General features: G+C 31.9%; 1 protein-coding gene across 1 annotated transcript in view; it reads right to left on the bottom strand.

The window, feature by feature from the left end:
• Positions 1-376: 376 nt before the first annotated feature.
• The window catches only part of LOC132700989 (homeotic protein ultrabithorax-like), a 278,304-nt gene continuing 259,261 nt past the window's right edge, over positions 377-19,419 (bottom strand). Inside the window, exon 4 of the mRNA XM_060668595.1 lies at positions 377-2,445. The gene's annotated coding sequence lies outside the window, so the exon portion shown is untranslated. The remainder of the gene's footprint in view (positions 2,446-19,419) is intronic.

Below are 19,419 nucleotides of genomic sequence, written 5' to 3'. Positions count from 1 at the left end.
GGTTATATAAATTTAATATCAATATCAAGAAACAGCGTTGCAAAGTAACAAGTTAGTGTCAAATAACTGCTAATAAGAGCCTTAAACAAAACCTTCCATGGGCTGCTTTACCCTGTTATATGCTAAGCGGATACATTTTCTGCAGAGGCTTGTGAAAATAAGGAAGCATTTATTAGCTTGTAACATTCGAAGAAAGATGCGGCATATCTGTGAGGAGATTTTACAATTTAAATATTTTTTCTGGTTCACATACGGAAGTGAATATTATATTTTCTTAAAATAATTTTCAACCGCATGAGATATCAATTTCAAAAAGAAACGCTGGCTTAGAACATGACTTTTATTAAAATAAATTACAGTCACACACAGACGACAGATAAGGTAAACAGCGTATATTACACAAAAGATATACGAAGAAGGAAATATTGAGCAACAAATAAGCAACAAAACTTTTCAGTAATAATATAAAACCAAAAATAAAAACAAACAATATAATAATATCTAGATAAACAGTATACATTTTATCCTTAGAGGCTATATGAAAATTTTACAGCATATTTACAAATTCTTTTAAACAATTTTTAATAAGAATACAGGGCGTGCGACTATCTAAAAAGGAATCCAAATAGATAAAACCAAATTGACGAATATTATTTGGATTCTGTGATCAGTATTGGAACGCCCTGTATTTGAGTCAAGTTGAAGCCAATCACACTGGTGTATGCAAGGTTCACGTTCCACTCTTATATATCGATAACTAATTTATAAAAAACATTACGTATACATTATGTTGTACTTTCGTTTCAAAGAATCGAAACAAGAAAAACATCTTAAAATTATAAATTAGAATATTTGGGTACTTTGGGATTTACTTTAACGTTTAAAATAAAAACACAAAAATCAGGAGTTTAATTTCGGTTTTCGCTTAAATTGAACAAAAAATAAACCCGATAAGCACCACTCAATACTTAAGCTAAGCTTAGCTAATTTTTGAAGGTACATTTATACGCGTTTATACTTTCATAAATTCATCAAGAGGTTATTTTCGATTTTATGTACAACTATCTTACAAAATATTGTTGTTAAATTTGAAATTAGTAAAGCGGTTTTTGTGGTGAGTAAAATAGATTGTATTTACAGTTTGCAAAGGTCCAGTGTGGCTGGGAACGCACTCGGCAGATTGGCTACGGAGAAAAGAAATTTCGATTCAATTTTTGTCTTTAAATACAATTTCAGAAGCAATATTTATTTTATCAAATATCATTAATAATATCATCATACAACACTTTTGTCTATTTTAACCAATCCACCACAGTTAATCATGAAATCTACGTTCCATTACGATTCTATTCTAACTACGGGGAGAAATGAAAAGCGGACTCTTAATTTACAGCTACTCGAAAACTATGGCAGAATATTAGAAAATCTTAACGAAAAATTTCTAAGAAAACCCCCTGACAGAAACCATTTTTGTTGAGATCTATAACGTCGCAAAATATTAAAACCTCACATATACTATGCACATTACTAGTTTGTGATTTAACTACTATTTATTAACTGGGAGACATTCTAATTTTTTTATATTGCACATAAATATCGTGCCTAAAATCATCACTTTTCCTATAATGCGTCCAAATAAAACTGTAACCTTATAACACAATTATTTAATAGTAGGGCACTTTCTTATCTACAGCTTCACAATGCTTAACATCGAATTTGAATATCAACGCAATAGTTGGGTGTGTTTCTTGTTTGTTGGTCTGTTTTGATTGAAAATACAAAAAGTAATGTTGAAATTTGTTACAATATTTACCTTGCAGAAGACATATTTACAATTTTAAAGTAATTTATAATCAGTCACTGAGTGCGAATGTTTTATGATACAGTATGTTCTTAGGTCTATCATAGGAGTAAGTTTTACGTATATCGTTTGAATTTTGGACTTTTATGGCACGGTAACCAAAGTTGCCAAATGTTTTGCCACAGTTGCGATATGTTTAGAAACGCTGCCCATTTTATCGATTCAACAAACCCAATTCGTTTTATTGCACATTTAGAATAAAAATAAAATAAATATCCGTTACGCCTTTTATACAGTTAACACTAAAAAAAAAATAGTCGTAAAATACACAGAGTTTCACCATATCGACCTAGGATTGTACATTTTTATTTCACTTTAAATAATAACACCGTTCGAAAAATATTTCCTCGCTATCTTTTTTAAATTTACTTTGGATTATAAATATTTTATACACTAAATATATTAATGTTATAAACTATAAGTAAAAAGTATACACATTTTCACAGTGGATTGGAGTAAGCCCAAATTTTGGTAGTAGTACGTATTTTCGATTTTATTCCTATTACGGAAGGGCAAGTCCGGTGCTGGCAGATGACGCTACGTTCGGTATCCGGGTGCTTGAGGCTTGCCTTGCGACTCTGGTTCTGCAATGATTTTGGAAAAAATAATTAAATATTTGTCAACAAAAGAAAAAAACACAATGTTATTGACGTATTTGTTTAATTTCAATTTCTGCGATTTTATGAGAGTCTAGGTTTTATTTCGTAAATACCGATTCGGTTTTGAGGAGCAGGATCTATTGGAAATAGGAAACACCTTTATGAAATGGTCGTCTTTTTCTTATAACAAGAAAATAATTTGGTTTTCACGGGAGGCACAATATTATTAGTAAACTTATTTTTATACGAAATACACATAAGAACAATTTCACGAAAAAACAAAATATAAATACATCCATCCGAATACATTTTGTATGTACTTTAAAAATCAATTAAAAAAGTTACAACACACGATATACTACTTATACAAATCGACGCAGGAGAATGGTCAAAAATTGACCTTATTCTATTTCATCCATTATATATTATATACATGTTTCTCATTTTCTTTGGGCTGATTATGACACAAAGCTTAAACACTTTTTCGGACTTTGACAATAATTTCTTGCTACTTTTCAGAGAAAAAATTTTCAAGTCAAATTTTAAAGAAAAACTTTTAAAGTTTCACATTTTTTCCAAGCAAAAACATAATATTAAATTATCAAAAATTGTGCCAAAATTCAGTTTCTAATTGTAGATGCTCTATATAATAAAAAACATATTTCCATGTCTGCTCGAATATTCTCATATGTCTCAGGTGTGTTCAGTACCATGTACACTGTATAATAAAATAAAACAGGTATGAATTTTATTTTATAGTTTTTTTTTATTTAGTAATATCCAATAAAGAAACGGAACTTTTGCAGCTATTGGAATAAATAAGAGAAAACAGTTATAGAACCACAATAAATTTCAAAATTAAAAAATGGTTAGAACACTCAAGTGAATATATTTTTTTAAATTTTTTAAATTTTTTATCTAATTCAAATATTAAATGAAATAGATTCAAAATCAAATTTTAGAACTCTAAATACATAACTAAATTAAACTATTCTGCACAAATAATTTATGTGGTAGAAAATTATTTTCTCTTTGTGTTCACATTTTGAAAGGTTAATTTCCAGTAATTCATAAAACTAATCACAAACACAATATCATGTGGAAACAAAGTAAAATGTGAAAAATCTGTCTGGCAAAAATATAAATTGCTGAAATTGCATTGACAGGCAAGCCTCAAGCTTCCTGTCCGAGAAATACTACAATCCACGAAACTCACAAGGGAACATCTCATGCTTAAATGTATTTTTTTTCAGTTAATGATTAAACAAACAAATAAAAACTGCGTTGAATTGGATTGAACGTATTTAAACCACGATATATTGATTGGCATTACCGTAAAACAAAGAAAAAATAAACGTCACATACTCGGCCGTGAAAATCAGTGAACAAGAAAATGCATCACGGGTAGGGAGAATCGAGTTCAATACAAACGAACACATATACATATACGGTTGTTTAATGGTGCGACAAATTTCATACGGCGACGTATTATAAGTCAGAATAAATATTTCCAGACATGATGTAACAGAAATACTGGCGGCATCGCGGGCAAACAACTTGGTGAGGCGGTTCAAGAAGAAGAATAGAAGCCAGATAAATTTATAAAACTCTGATTTATGAACGCTTGTATCGTCTGGGTTGTAAATCGCTAAAGAAATTTATTCTGATCTCGAGACGCGGATTTTTAGATTTTCTGACGGTTTTTGCAAGACGAATGTTTTGGCAGAACGGTTTCTTTATAATGTCATTCGCTTTGGTTTTATTTGTCTCCGCGTCTACATTGTAGTTGTAAAATATCTCGCTCGATTTTGATACGCTCAACAAGGGCTCAAGTCGTTGCTTGAGTCACGAACTTTGAACGTTTTATTCACGTCGGTAACGACTAGTTGGTTGTGGGTCTGTAAATTCAGTATTAAAAATGTTTCTAAAAAACATATATTTTAAAAGAAAAGACAGTAATTAATTTTTTGTACTCCCTTCTGTAAAATACCTAATTAGACACCGATCTAGCATGCGCAAAATGTCATTTTACTTCATCAGTTTCGTTCGAGACACTTCGGACATTTCCGGGATATTACCGGACCGGTTAGGGTGCAATTCGATGGTTTCGGAAATATTAACGCGCGGCTTCAATTTTGATGTTTGCCAATTCTGACGGTCATGTCAGTGAATGTATTCGTGTCGTTTTGCTAAAATGTACCCAAAAAGTAACGGTCATAAAGAAACTACGTTTGGTAGAATTAACAAGTTTGTTAAACTTGTTAAGTCCCTCGTTTACCGCAATCAATGTTTAACATAGTACAATAAGAATAAGTATTATGTCGAATAAAAAAAATTAACCAATTTTTTTAAAGTGTCTGTCGTGTTTCGGTAGTTTCAATCATTACCATATGGTCAGACATCGAATTATCCTTTTGCTGTACTCCATTTTCACCGTGCAGTTTCAAATTTTCCTTTGCATAATTACGAAAATTTATCTGCAAAAAGTTCATTAGCATTTTTTGTTCTGCGTTCGAATTTCCTAGAATTATGTTAAACCTACTGAAACTTCGTCTCTATTCAAATAGTAAAAAAAAGGTCTATCACCTTCAAAGAAAAATTTCCAATAACTTTTGTCTCATACAGACGAATATTTGTGTGCGTGACTGTTTGCAATGTACGTACAAGGCACTAACTAACAAAGCAGTGTTATCTTGTTATGTTCAATGAACCAAAATCGTTCATATTCCGTAAAACTTCAAATTATTTTCTTCGTAAGTAACTGGGTCATTGACTACTTAAACACTACTAATAATCTATATAGCGTCAATTTATTTATAATCAAAACTAACTGACGCTCTCTAGACGCACGCTTCATTTCCTGCGTACACAAGTATCCTAGAACGCCCAATATGTGAAAAGAATTGTGATTCGGTCGAGGTTTTCTAACATTATTTTCGGTGTTGCTAGTCAGATTCAAGTAGTGAAATTAGCAACACATTAATAAACATCGATTTTTTCCCTCAAACGAATAGAGTATATTTCCTAGAAATGTCCGTCTTTATAAGGAACTGACAACAACCTAAAACAACTGACTAATTATTATTTATGGATTGTAATTGTTACAAAATAGATTAGTAGGAAACAAAAGTTCTGCCGTCTCAATGTAACAACAGCACAAAATATTTTCGAGTCCACAAAAATTTCCAAAGCAATAAATTTCGTAATTCATCGATTTGAAATCAGTTCTTTCGGATCGTAAATGCAAAACCAACTTTTCGAATAATTCACATCGTAATAAATCACGCCGACCAGTTTTGTCAAAAAATATATATCGGAGTTCGATAGAAGTTCGAAATTTTCTCGCAAGACTTAACCCCGGCAAAATATAGTACGCATTTGTTATGTATAAACACGCACACGGACCATTTGCGTTTGAAAGCTTTATTTTTTAAAAATAAGGTTCAGAAAATAAAAGGTTTGATTCAGATTTCAAAGTTTTGGGGCATGAAAAGAAGTAGTCATATGGAAAAAACGGTGTAGTAGAAATGTTCGACCGCTGTGTTCCCCTTTCAATTCATTTAAAATGAAATGTTAAACCAGCAGAGCTTCTGAATTATTTTTAAAACGATTCAATTCAAATTTAATATTCTCCAAAGTATTGATTTTCCTTGAACATTGACTGACTTTAGTTCGACTTACATACCAGTTTGTTTTGGTATCCAAATTATTACAACGATTTTTTTTGTTCCAATATCCTCCAATTCTTAATATTTTCTAATTTTATAATAACAAGAATATCCGCTTCGAAACTTATGGAAAGGAAGAGTGCAGCTTGCTTCATGTTATTTAGTAATTTTTGATAAAGCGGCATAAGTGGTGTTTTCTGTCCTCGCCATCTGCAGAAAGGAAACCTGCAGTACTTTTAGATATCTTAAGGAATCCCTTTTAAGCTGCAAAACATTCTATGTATGTAAAATAAAAAAAAATCGTCAGAATTTAGTAGAATTTTTTTGACATGTATTAAACACATTTCGTAAAGGATTGTACTTGCTTCTGTAGCCACTGCAGTGCGGGCTCTAGAATTTTAGAGACCGATGCAGAAGAGTAATAGGTCCTTCTCGAACAAGCATTACAAAAACATAACTATAAGTAAAATTTTTATAGCAATGGTCAAATTTAGAAAAGGAAAATCCAAAAAATTATCAAATATAAATTGAAGAATTTGAAATGAAATCTTCTTCCAGGCAAATACGTAAATTTATGTCCCTAAAATTTACAAAATTATGGTGCTCTTATGCGGAAACAACCCGATGCGATGCATCTTTTGAGTCGATCCGGTCACTAACTAAATAAAAACCTCAAGTGCGAATTTAAAATAAAACCCTGTACGTTTCTGCTACCTCCCGAGTTTAAAAGTTAGAAAAAATTGCATCGCAACATTTCGGGAGCCTAAACGGCTCTAATTAATTATTATAATTTATTAAACGATGAACAATTTCGAAAGCCGCGATCTTTTCCTGGAAGCATTCTCTCACAACCGGCTAGTTAAACAATTTACGATACCTGGAAGTGTAAATTTAGAATGTTGCATCAATCTCTATTAATATTAATCGTGTGCAAACCTGCGAGTGCGAGCGTCAATAGTAAACAAAACACGGCACGGCACGTATGGGCCTTTTTAGTAGTATACGTGGTCGATGCCGTTTATCGATATCGATGATTAATCATTTTAATGGGATGTACGGTACCGCGCTGTTCTTTTTCGGCATTATTTGCACTCGTCGCGACATTCTTTTGACAGTTCCCGCTTTTAAAAAAATTAATTAATATTAATACGCTTATTCTCCACAGTGACAAAAATGTACTACAAAACGAAACGTTTAAAAAGCCAATATATAGTTTTTTAATTAAACATATGCAGCGACATTCTTTTGACAGTTGTCCATTACAACTTCGGTTCGTGCTTTTAAAAAAATCAATTTGCTTAAAATAATGAATACATTTATGTTACTTAGTGACAAAAATGTACAAATGTACAAAATGAAACTTTTAAGGAGCCAATACACAACTTTCTAATTAAACACGCGTATACATACATAAAAAAACTCCAACAAACTAAACAATAACATCTATGTAAATGAAACTCTTTACAATTTTTCCAATTGATGCTAATGTAGCATTAAATATTATTCTTCATTTCATTAAGAGTACCATTAAAGACCTGATGCCCTCGATAACATTTAAAATAATTATAATTCACATAAAAGAGAATTTGTGTTTGTCTTGTTTTCTTGCATTAGCAACAGTGGAGTAGCATTGGGATATCTAGAACCCAACGCAAAATGGAAAAATGAATGCCTTGGCTAAATCTAAGAAATAGAATTAGTAACGAAGAAATTCGCCATAGAACAAAAGTGGAAGATATAATAGAATACATCACAAGAGCATGGGATGGAGATGGGCGGGAACATTGCGAGAACACAGGACGACAGATAGACAAAGAGAATACTAGAGTGGAGATCTCGAATGGACAAAAGAAGCATAGGGATGTGAAATGGAACCACGATCTTGGATGCAAACAGCACAGAATAGGAGGGAATGCAAAAAACTGGAGATGGCTTATGTTTGGCAATAAACAAGAGAAGGAGGCCGATGATGATGGTTAAGAGAAAAACATGTCTTCACTTTGTATAAAGTATTCTTATTGTTGGGACGCCAACGATATATAGTGTTACTGCGAATCGTAGATGAGATTCAATATGAGAAAAAATTTGTAATAATTTTGACTACTTCAGTACAGTAGGCAACTTCATCAACTTATCAATACTCGAATTTAATCTAGAAACCCTGAACTCAAAATGCCCTATTATAGTTAAGATTCAACTAAATCACCAAAATATATGACATCTTTAAAAAGAAACTAATTTTTAGAAATAAAAATGAACTACCATCTGTAATGACAATTTCTTCAAATGTCCTGCAGATATAATAAAAAAGCCAATGCAACACAGCCCTAACCACACATGTTTAATTATATTGCGGCAAAACTCCTATAAGAGCGAAAACCCAAAAACTTATCGGCATTTATTATCATTTGTGTATATCTTTAAAGCTGCCATTTGAGGTAGTGAATAATATGATTACAAAATTTAGACACTATTTTGAAGAAGTTGTAATTTCGAATTTTGGTCAATGCTCTTAAAAACAACAATGGGACCTGAGCAAGGCGGTGCCTATTTTTGACTTGTCTTGTATTTTTAAAAAATCGAAAATGGGGTCAGTCGATATTCCAAAACGTCAACAAAATTTGAATAAAAAACAAATGAACAATGGAGAACGGTTTTTTAAATCAAATGTATTTTTACTAGATTGTTTAAAAATTATGTGTATACTGATACGAGAAAACAGCTAATACAAAATGGTCTAATAAGAACAGATATAATATATATATATATATATATATATATATATATATATATATATATATATATATATATATATGATGACACTATATTCCGGGATATCATCCGTTCGCTCGTTGAACTTCGACTGGAATCCTGCATCCGACTGGAATCCTGCAAATCTTGCATCCGACTGGAATCCTGCAGACGTTTCGCCAAAATCTCACTTGCTCGCGAGCATTGAAGATGCCAAGTGAGATTTTGGCGAAACGTCTGCAGGATTCCAGTCGGATGCAGGATTCCAGTCGGAGTTCAACGAGCGAACGGATGATATCCCGGAATATAGTGTCATCACATTTTTCCATCCGTGAATCAATACGTGAGAATATATATATATATATATATATATATATATATATATATATATATATATATATATATATATATATATATATATATATATATATATATATATATATATATATATATATATATATATATATATATATATATATATATATATATATATATATATATATATATATATATATATGATGACACTATATACTCGTTGAACTCCGGCTGGAATCCTGCAAATCCTGCATCCGACTGGAATCCTGCAAATTCTGCATCCGACTGGAATCCTGCAAATCCTGCATCCGACTGGAATCCTGCAGACGTTTCGCCAAAATCTCACTTGGCATCTTCGTGTTCGAAGTGTTTTCGGAGCGCGAGCATTGAAGATGCCAAGTGAGATTTTGGCGAAACGTCTGCAGGATTCCAGTCGGATGCAGGATTTGCAGGATTTCAGCCGGAGTTCAACGAGCGAACGGATGATATCCCGGAATATAGTGTCATCACATTTTACCATCCGTGAATCAATACGTGAGAATATATATATAATATATATATATATATATATATATATATATATATATATATATATATATATATATATATATATATATATATATATATATATATATATATATATATATATCTACCATTTTGTGCACTCCTGTCGCTTTTATATCATTCTGGCTACTAAGCTATAAACAAATTTGTTATTATCTCAGCTTTACTATACGTATAACATTTAAGGGTTATTAAATAAATAATTCTAATATCAGGAACGTATTTTTCTGTCACAATTTAGTGTCACTATTCGTATATAACGGTCAATTTATCCATTCCGCTACTTAACAACTATTGGATGGCTCAAGCAATAACATGTAAAGGTATTAGTAAAGTCTTGGTCCGTATCTTTCAAGACGATCTCAAAAAATCTCGAACCGCCGAGCACATAAACTGAGCACTTCCCTTATCAGCCGGCAAGAGTACATGTTTGGCAACGGAAACGCGGATACACAGTTGCCAAACGTATTTATCGTTTAAAACAAATTCATCCCATTTTATTCGCGAATGTTTCTAATTTTCCTATTTTCCTACTTTGCAATCCTAAAGCAAACTTCTTAATTATATTTGCAGTGCCCATATTGATTATTTTGTAAATTATCAATGTTAACGTTAAAAATCATTATCAACACAGTTTATTTTCTTCTCCATCATTCCAAAAATCGCGTCGAACTAACGAACGCTGCGCTTTGAAAATTGGTTAGAAATCGTCTGGTATTAAATATTAAGCTAACAAACGGCATTAAATTTTGAATGACAAAAAAAAAACTAAAACAACGAAATTAGGTCCATATAAAATATTTAGTCAGTTTTATGTGTTCTGAACTAATGATGTTCTCCACAATAACTTAATATTTAGGAAAATAAACAATTCATAACATTACCACAACTAAAAATAATTAAAAAGAAAACTAGGAAACTAGGAAACCGTTATAATCCTGCAAACTATAGTATACTTTCTGAATTAAAAGATTTCTTGTTATTTTTTTGCAAATTTTAGTAGTCCGAAATTATTTAATACACATCTAAAGTCGACTTTAAAAGACTGATTTCTAGATTAGAGATAATCAAGTAATGGAAAGATCCGGATGATAGTTGTTATTAAATATTTTGCTATAATCACTAGTGGGGCGACGAAAATTGGCTGGTTGACAGGGGATTAGTCAAAGAGACTCCAATAAGCACAATGAAACAATAGTCAATATCTTTTGAGCCTTAAACAGTCCATCTCAAACATTTGAATATCATTCGCACCCCAGAAGGAAGCGTAGTGCGTAGCAGAGAGATTTGGTGAAATTGTAGCCAAGATTGGTCAGTCTGATTATAACCTCATACAGTCAGATCATAAAATATGATTCTACAATTATATAGTTGAGTCAATTGCTAACCCCAAAAATGTGTTACATCCCAGCTAAATCATCTACACCTCACCTATTAATATTGGTATTAGCAGTTACACCCTCCAGCAGTCGCAAGAGGTTAGCACTTAACCAAAGAGGAATCATTAGTTATATATAATAACTAACGTAATGGCTATGTTGTATTATTAGCACACACTCTATCCTAATACTACCGATATTTTTCAAATTAGCCAAGAATGTCTATTTGTTTTTAGTGGGTATTTTAGTAACCAATGTTATGTAGTTCGTAAACAAGCTGGAAAACTAGCCAATAGTTAAAAATTATTTTAGTAGAACCAAGAATTTCCAACAACTTTCTCAACTAGTAAAGTTTAACAGCAACGTATACATATTAGCACCAATTCCAAAATCGGGCAACGTCGGATTCTAGATCGATGTTCTTGATGTACCGGCAAGCAGCAACCGTACAGATTTTTACAGAATCGATATTGAGATGTTACGGCGACAATCACGATAGCTGATTTCATTCAATTTCGAATACACGAAGAATCCACGTGAGATCACGTACACACGAGCATGAACTTGTTAATTACAGCAAAGATAAGGGGCCATGAGCAAAATGTGCCACATGCGGAGTTAATAATCTGTGGGGAAAAAACACGTTGCTAATTTAATCATTAGCACGACAAAAACGAAACTCTGCTGGCATGACTATGGGAACTAAGGGCCATCAAATAAGTGATATTTTTATTGTTATTTTGGTTAGAAAGCATTAGGGACCACACCGAAGTTATGTACAATGATTTCTACGTAATAAGGATAGGACGCCGTGAGATCTACGATGTCAGCATTTGGCCACGGTGGTACTATGAAGAGACCGTGAGATTCACATTGTCAGCTTTTCGGATACGAACCTATAAAGCCTTAGTTTTAAGTAATATGATTATTCTTGGTGTAACTGCTGCTGCAGAAACTCTTAATTTTCGATTGTATTTTGAAAATAAAGTCACCTCGTCTTCGCTTGAACATAATTCCGAGAAACGGCTGATAAGAAGGTTGTTATTTTAAATTACGAAAGCTGGTTCTTAGACTAACTCAAAACATGTCAAATCTAAAACAGTGGTGTTACCTAAGAAAAAAAATATGAAAAACGTTCTTTTTTACGCTATCGGCAATTGTTTTATCTTTTCTAATGATTTGCGAAAGCAGCAATGGGTGCAAATCAGTTATCATGGGAGTAACAAAATTGTGTTAACAATTAAATCTTAACTAAAAAATTATTGCTTAAAATGTATAGGCTTAACAAGCACTTTAGGAGGAATTAGCAAATCGTGCATCTTTGTAAGAAGATCAGATGCATTACTTTAAAATTTCATTTTATTCACAAAAACAGAAATTCTTTACTAATGATTTCTAAGGCAAGTTAAGGTCAATGCAAATTTTTACAGTATAAATCGTATTAATATCCCTTTGTGACAGGATTATTATATATTCAAACAAAAGAAATCCGTAATTCATGTGTTCGGTGATGTTCTCACTTTCGTTTATTCGAATGATTAACTCATTCACGTATGGGAGAGGTGCCAATAACCTACTTAACACCACTTATATTGTCAAAATAATCGAGCTCGAGAGAATGTCAATAAGCTTACTAAAACAGAAACAAAAATAATTTAAATAATTGTTTAATGATTTCTTTAATAAACAACAACAATAAAACAGCAAAAATACTTATAACTTATTTTAATTGAGTAGGGATTTGTTGGTTCCTCCTGCGTCGGTTTTTGCTTAGTCGAAATTGCTGACGTTTCGCCAATCATCCTGTTGACTTCTTCAGAGCTTGACTGAAACTGTCAAGTTAGTCAAGTCAGTTTCAGTCAAGCTCTGAAGAAGCCAACAGGATGATTGGCGAAACGTCAGCAATTTCGACTAAGCAAAAACCGACGCAGGAGGAATCCAGAAGTTTTGGTTTGGTAAAAAGCATTACAGTATCCTGTGGAAGTTTCTTTGAAAAATATACACATAGTTTTTTATATTTAATGTCACCTTAAATTGCTAAAATACTTGGATTAATATTTTTTTAATTTTGATAATTGTTTAATGAAAAAAAAAAGGTTCATACGCTTTGCTTGGATAAATAACGTTTTCTACAATGTAATCTATTGTTAATTTCTATAAGACATATAAAAAATTGTATGTATCTAAAACATTTTTTCTGAATTCTAAATATGTAAATTCTGATTAAATATAGATGTTAAACCCACTGTTCAATAGACTATATTGATATACTACAAAATCGATTTACCAAAAGCGGAAATGGACAAAAAAAAAACCATAGATTTAAATATTGGTTGTAATGGTTTTTTTATATATTGTATACATTTCTACATAAAAGTTCACAATTCAGTTTATGACGGTTCTATGATATATAAAAAAACAATGTACCAATTTTATAGTCGATATAAACATCGTTGGATTGAAAGTCTATGCAACTTGTTCTTGAATGATCAGATTATTTCTTTACGGACTTACAGGTGGGGTAATTACAAAAGGAACTAGAGATTGTCATATCCTATATGTGTAATTTGGTGATATACTGATTGAACTGCCATAAACAAAATTAATTTATTTTCAGTTTATTTAGAAGCAACTTTGGGTCAAGAAAACACTGAATGACACGCCTGTAACCATAAATAAGTATTTCTTTTCAAAAACCACGTTTGGCAATTTCAACACATATATTCATTCGTTCGTTCAATTTTTGTTAGATAAGGCACAGCAAAACATGGCGGCACTAAAATAAAAACGAAAGAAACCCGTTGGTAAAAAACTCGAAACAACATATACCGGATAAGCTGTCAAACGTAACCAAACCTTGGTGGATATGCGGAGAAAAAGGTATAAGTTACCTGCACACATTATTTAAATTCATCTCTAATGAGGGAACAAGCCTGCATTAGCATGATACCGATCAATTTACTTGTTTTCATCAAGCCGAGAGAGTAAGGTGGCCCCGTCAAACTGATATTCGGATATTTCCCAAGTCAAGTGTATTTCGCCTTTCGAAGCAATCGCCGTTATCGAAAAAGCCTGAAGCAATTAGGATTCGGATTCTCCTTAACAATTTAGCGATTTACAACACGAATTCCATTCCAGGAAATTCAAAATTTCGTACTAAAAAACAATGCGAAAAAGAAAATCGAAAATTTTCATTACAAGTAAAAGCAATTTAATACCTAATTTATCAGAGAAAAGTTCACATGCTGCTCTAATACTAGTTACAAATCTTCTGCATACTTCCGACACCGGTTGTTAATAAATCGAACTTGCTGACGTTTCACCACTCATCCTGTTGGCTTCTTCAGAGATGAACAGAAAATGTTTCAGTTGGAAAAACGTGAGCAAGTTCGATTTATCAACAACCGATACAAGAGGAGTCCAGAAGATTTGTAAGTAGTAATTTCATACATATCCATCTACCTAAGCGCATCCTAAGGCGAATATATAAACTACATAGCGACCCAAATGTGACAACTATTTCTATCTAAAACTAAATAAATTGCTTTTTACCATATTACATATTAAATATGTTAATTTCAGTACTTGATGTAATTTCTATATTTCTATAATTTCACCGTCTTATATTAGTACTTTTTTCTTGAAAATAAAATTAATTTTATTTTTTAAACTAAAACAATATTTTCCTTAAAAATATCAAAAGCGTTTAGTTTTTCTTTGGTGAAATACAACAAATTTTACCAATTCATTAATGGTTTTAAGTCGTTGTCCAAATATTTATTTGATTCGTTTGATTTTTAGAAAATTTCTGTAAATTTCTGTAAACAAAAATAAATTTTCTGAATTTAAACTTTTACTGGTCAGTCAAAAGTATAAACGAAACCTATTTTGGCACCGAATATTCCCAACTTATGGATGTAATATATTTTTGCCTCTTTTAATAAACAAAAATCTATGCTGCATTCGTATTGAGAAAATGTAATTTCATACCTAAGCTCTCAAACAACTTACAGCCATTTTTGGAGAAATGAGGCTGCATAGTTTGGATATTAATCAGTACAGTGCGAGGACAAACGCATTTGAGATGCCCGTGCGTGAAGCGTATCTTATCTAGAATGTCTGGAACTTGCTTAGAATGTGGGAGTCACCAGACATAAAATTTTGTCAGAGAAAAATTGGTAGGCGTTTCTTAGATTGTCTCCCCGATAAAATGGTGTTGCTGTGCTCGTTTTGGATGCTTTCGAAATAATTTTCAGAAAAGGGGGAATATGAATTACGCTGATCTATTTTAATCAATTTTATAATGAACTTAGAAGGCATAAAAACAATTTCTGGGAACTAAGTATCAAGAGCAACGATTATAACCCATACTTAAAATGAAAAAAAATAATAAATTAATATTCAATTTAATCAAAGCTTTATTTTGAGACTAAAACTAAAAACTTTTAAGGTTATGTTGCCTGCCGATAGTTTTTATGAATGAATAGAAAAACTTTTAGGTGACAAACTCAATCAACAGTCGCTTCTTTCTTGTCTTAGTTTTTCCTACTTATTTATATACAAAGTTCATTTACGAAATTTAGTAAAATCTGGAGGGTCGCGGACCATGTTGAGGAATCAAATAGAAAAAGATTTTCAAAAGTTAACTACTAAATTTATACATTTGCGTTAAGCGGACAGCAAATGTCATCACTTTCAGTTATCCCTGTTCTCTTTCGCGCTATGTTTAACGATCAAAAAATACGACGAAAAGACCAGGGAAAAAGATACATATCACAAAATAAAGCATTTTTAATTTAAAATAACAAATGTAAACGACACTGCACTAATTGTGCTTTATCTGGCCGCACGCTCCCGGACCGTTTATCTTCATGCAGTTGACAAGGCCCCTAAAAAGTTGAAAAGCTTTTATAAAAATTTATTCTGGAAATGAACGCGTTTAATATACTCTTTTTGTATCTTTGTTCTTTTTAACGTTTCCGAAATTTATTTATTCCAAACTTAATGCAGAATACCGAGCAAAAGGCAAAAGCCACAACAAGACGACTCATTTCAACATCCTTAAATTTAAAACATAAATGATGTTGGTTGCAGGTAAAGTATGAAGACTTGCCAATAAATCATAGTCTATATTTTTTTATGCATACAATACAATGTCAATGTAACTTTTCAAAGAACTTATTTTTGTAGTCATTTTATTTATTTATTTATTTGTGTATTTCGGTACTTGACATAATGTACAAACATTAAAATTTACAGAGTGCACATAACTATGCTCTTAAATTGCTAGATTGCAATTAGAAAAAAGGTTACTTGAAAATTGAATAACCTAATTAACCAAGCAATATAAGAAAAAGAACAGGAAATGATTAATTAATACGGATATGCTACCGCCTTTACGACGACCAAATAAATAATTATATATGGAAGATTTAGGTGAAATATCTATGTGACGAAAGTAGGAATTGTACTTCTTTTGCATATCAGTGATTGGTGAGTTTAGTGCGTAAATGGTATTAAAAAAGTCACAATAAAATTTGTCAAATACAACCCAATATAAAACGTATGAAAATGATCTTTTGGAGCTCAGTTTTGGATAGCTATTAGTTAGTCAATAATTAGTCATTTTGATCAGTGAAATACAATCACTGAAACCATTTTATAAAAGAAATTGGAATATTCAATTTTAGAAAAAATAAAACCTGAAACTTCCATAACATTTCGTGATTCTACAAATAAAAATAAAACCCAAACGAAACAAAAAATGTATATCATGAATAAAATGAAGGAAAATAATAAAGAAAACCATAGCGTTAGTAATTTAATAAAACCATCACGCACGGCCTAAAATTATGGACCACTGCGAAATATCAAGCCGACCGTAAAACAAAAGAATAACCTCAGACTTTTTGGCGTTATTTGTTTGAATTGGGAAGGGCAATTAATCTCTGTGTTTATAAAATTGATGACGTTGGCCGGCGAACATAAATCTCGGTAAGTTTCCAGCCACGCAAGATATTTAAAATACGATACGTCCAGAACAAGTTTACACAATGTTAATGCAAATCAATTGCTTATTACTACCGATGCTACATAAATCAATTATTCCCGGATTTGATACATTAAGGTACCTGTCAAGGGGGACCGATTTATTGGATACCTGATGAAATATTAACTGCCCGTCATTGGATTGGCATGGGCCGCATGAGAAATTGGCCGGGTTCGCGGTTTTAAGCGAATTCGGAGAGTTCGTGCTTAAAATGTACCGGAATTGTATGGCAAAAATGTAATTTTTAGGTTACTAATTTAAACATTTTCAAGACTTTACCAGAATTTTTTATAACATCACATTGTATATATTGCAAACATTAACAAAATATTCGCTAGTATATTAGGCAAATATTTATCAAGTAATTTTTTGAAATTTACCACAACACTGGATTCACAATCTGTATACATTGAAACACTTAATTTTATTACACTTTATTGAATAATAACAATTGAAGATTGAAGAAAAATAAAAAAAAAACTAATAATTTGATTAAAACTAAGAACTTCAAAATTAACCTCAATCTAATCCGTGGGCTTACCTTACTTAGGTCTCAGCAACTTTAACTATATGTCATATATTAACTATACACATATTTGGGTCAGTTCTAGGGAAAATATAAAATATTATTAAATGTTTTTGAGAAAATAGGAATTTCAAAATTTTCGATGAGGACCATCCCAACCACCATAAAACTGTACAACACTTCAGTAATCAGATTCCGCAGTAACAGAATTAGTAATATCAATTATGGCAGACAAATATAGACTGTTTAGTTTTCCAAGACAATTTTTCACCTATAATGTCCACAATTATTTCATTAACTGACTTATAAAATAACAGTTCATTATAGGAAATTAAATTAAATAGTAACTTCATTTTACTACATTTCTGAGAGCTATTAATGTAGTTAAGAGTAATCTAAAGATTTACCATTACCAATTATATGATTCTCGGGATGCAATCAACAAAAATACGTTATAAACTTTTACCTTTGTGACCTGAGAATGAAAAATAAATAAAGAACATTTTTACACCTGATGGAACAAACCTCATTTAATGAAATACCAAACACCAAGGAAAAATGATGATTTCAGGCAACACCTGAGCCAACCACGAAGGGGCTAAACCTATGGTTCATTATTCGTAATCTTACATGGTCAACCGATGAGATAATAATATATTATGCAACAAGTCTGGTAAACGGCATTTATTTGGCACGAGCGGGGCGAGTGCTTAATAAACGAGTGACTTAAAAAGTTTACGAAACGTGTTACATACTATACTTTTTCTACAACCGTTAGTTTTTGAGTAAACTTTGGCAAAACAACAAGAATACATTCGCTGAAATGACCGGCAGAATTGACAAACGACAACATGCGGTAAATCTCCGAAAATATCCGATTGCTCCCAAGCCGGCGCGGTAAAATCCCGGAAATGTCCGAAGTGGCTCGGATTCTTGGGACACCAGACTCAAGTGGTAAAATGACGCTTTCCGCATGCTAGATCGGTGTACAAAAATATAATAACATTATATACAATACATGATACTAAGAGAAAAAGATCTACACCAAAGGAAAAATTATTGAAAACTATTATTTTTTACAGGATATGATCCAATATCTAAATAAGGATATGAAAGGCAATCGGAAGTGATGAGAAATCTATTTACTAAGGGCAAACCGCAGAGATATTTGTATATTTATAGTTCCATAAAATTTCTTAGCAATTCTTCTGTAATTAGCTGGAATTCCTCTTACGGTGAAGCTGTGAAGCTGAAATGGATAAATTGGGTGCGTTTGAAATGTGCTGTAAAATAACTTGGATATATTTTTCATGTATTTGCTACTACAAAACATTATCTAAAGAAAAATAAAAAGAAGAAGGAGCAAAGAAAGACGAAGAACCTAGTGACTAAAAGCATTGGAAGATGGATTATAGATGAACTCCATTTAGCTCTTTAGATAAGAGACAAATAAAATTTGTATTGCTATGCCAACCTTCGCTAGAAGACGAAATTAGAAGAAGTATGCCATAATCCTTTTGAATGATACCCAAAGTAAGCTCCTGCTCCTGTGTAAGCCAGGTGCCCAAGTGCCCAAGAACTTACCTTCTAACCTCGATAACACTCTGATCCGACATTTTTTGGTTTGACGGAAGAAATCTGTAGCGAACCTCGCTTCTGATAAGACATTCCCATTAAGCGTGGCAAAAAACATTGTTGCACGTGTCT

This window comes from Cylas formicarius, unplaced genomic scaffold, assembly GCF_029955315.1.
Source record: "Cylas formicarius isolate icCylForm1 unplaced genomic scaffold, icCylForm1.1 PGA_scaffold_4__25_contigs__length_36172078, whole genome shotgun sequence".
Classification (NCBI taxonomy): Eukaryota; Metazoa; Arthropoda; class Insecta; order Coleoptera; family Brentidae; genus Cylas; species Cylas formicarius.
Note: the sequence above shows the minus strand (reverse complement) of the source record. Positions and strands in the feature narration are given on the sequence as shown.